Consider the following 2,242-nt stretch of genomic DNA (forward strand, 5'->3'; position numbering starts at 1 on the left):
TTAACTACTTTACTGAGCAAGTCAACATTTATATAATATGTAAAAACATAGATAATTCAAATATGTTTCATTTAACTAACATTTTTTTAAAACAAAATAACATTAATAATGTCTACATTGATTAGTTCTACAAGTTATATTTCTTACACAAGTCCAACCAAAAGTTAAAAGTCTAACGTAGATTAGTGTCTCTATGAATCAAAATATTCTTGAGTCCTTTAGGTAGCATGTTATCACCATTTTAGCACTCTTGTAAATGAAAAAAACCGAAACAAAAAGTTAGAAACAATATATAACACCAATTATAATTTTTTCCATTAACTTTTATTCAAAATTTTTAGAAAAATTTTGGCTGAATCTCCCCTAAAACTTGGATATTTTCACCCTCTATAGTTCCATCAATAACAATTAATTCATTACTTATTTCTCAGCCAATACAAAACTAAATTTATCAAACCAAATAATAGAACATTTGTCATTTATCAACCATGATAAAAGTAAAATATAATAAATAGATCCATATACAATTAAACTATACTAATAATATATGAATCATCTATGAATATGTATTAAAATCATAAGCAATTTTAAGAGTACCTTTAATTGTCTACTATCTTTCATTGTCAAAATGCGCTATGAAAGAGTTCACAACAACTTGTTTAGCTTCCAATTGAACTTTCACTCGAGCTAATTTTTCCTCTTGTCGTGTTCATTGCTCTTCAAATTTTTCTTCGAGCACATCTATTACACAAGCAAAATTCAACTAAAAAATTCAATTAAATAAATTCAGTTCATTGTATCTACCAAACAAGTTAATGTATCCTCTAATTTGACGACTTTCATCAAAGTTATCACATACTTAAATGATTTAGTTAGATTATTTACATGAACAAATACAGTAATTGCAGTAAAATTTAACAATCTAATTAAAACTCAATAAACTAATTGATACACCAGAACATCATTTCAATACCAAACTAATCACAATTTTACAACCTCAAACCGAGCTTATTTCTATCATTTAATAATCACACAAAATATTTATAAATTATTTGCAGTTACTCACTAAACTTCATTGGCATTTATAAGTTAAAACGATTAATTTTAAAATAAATCCCCTACCTCAGAGTGTCAAACTAGTAGGAATTAATTGCAACGAACCCCTTTTTCTTAATCCGTGGCAACAGCAACAACATTTTTTTATCACTTTGAAGTAATAGCAGCGGTACCAGAGCAGAGAAGAGGCAAGGCAGCTCGGACCAACGACTCCAGCAATCTCCTCTGGCGAGTTCTGTCCCTTTTTTCACTGTTGTTTTGTATCTCAGTGAACCATTAGTAACAAAGGTCTCGATTGATACCAGCGACGAGTTCCAACAGTTAAGAATTGAATGAAGTTGTAGCAGCAAGAAAGACGACCATGACAGTAGTAGCAACCCGCTTTCTGCAACGACGGCAACAGAAGGTTCGCTAGCGGTGAGTGTGGCTCGACGGTGGTGCCGTGGATGACTCCCTTCCTTTCCCGTCTTGCTCTTCTCCTCTGCTCAGATCAGTGTCGACGGCGGTGAGAAAAACTTTGGGGCATCGCGTGTGACAGCGGCAACAGCGGCTTGAACGGCGACGGCGGCAAGCATAGTTGTCAGAACCGAACCGGTGATCGAACCGGTCAAGTTACTGGTTCACTGGTTTACTGGTTCAACCGGTGGGTCACTGGTTGAACCGATAGAACCGGTCGTACGTACATTTTAATATGTAAATGTAAATAATAAAATATTTGATACTTATTTTAATAATTCTATAAATTCTAAAGAATTAAAAAAATTGAGTATAAAACTAAAATTAAATTAAATAAATATAAAATAATTCAGTTGTGTATATATATAATATATAGAATAATTAACACATAAATTTGCAGATGAGCACACTAGCTTGGTGGCATTCCTTATCCTTGCATAGCAAGGGGACAAGGGTTCAAAACCCATTGCATGCATTTTTGAATAATATTGGATCCAATATTCAAATGCTGCTGGAGCACCCAAGACTTGCATTTGTTGGGAGCACCATAGGACCGGCCGGTTCATGAATTACATCGAACCGGCCGGTTTCGTCCGGTTTGTGACGAACCGGCCGGTTTTAGGCGGTTTTCTTCCTTCTTCGGTCCAAAACTAAAACCGAATCGGTTGGACCACCGGTTCACCGGTTTTCCGGTCGGACCGGCCGGTCCGGTCCGGTTCTTACAACTATG

The sequence above is a fragment of the Arachis duranensis genome, chromosome 3 (genome assembly GCF_000817695.3).
Source record: "Arachis duranensis cultivar V14167 chromosome 3, aradu.V14167.gnm2.J7QH, whole genome shotgun sequence".
Classification (NCBI taxonomy): domain Eukaryota; kingdom Viridiplantae; phylum Streptophyta; class Magnoliopsida; order Fabales; family Fabaceae; genus Arachis; species Arachis duranensis.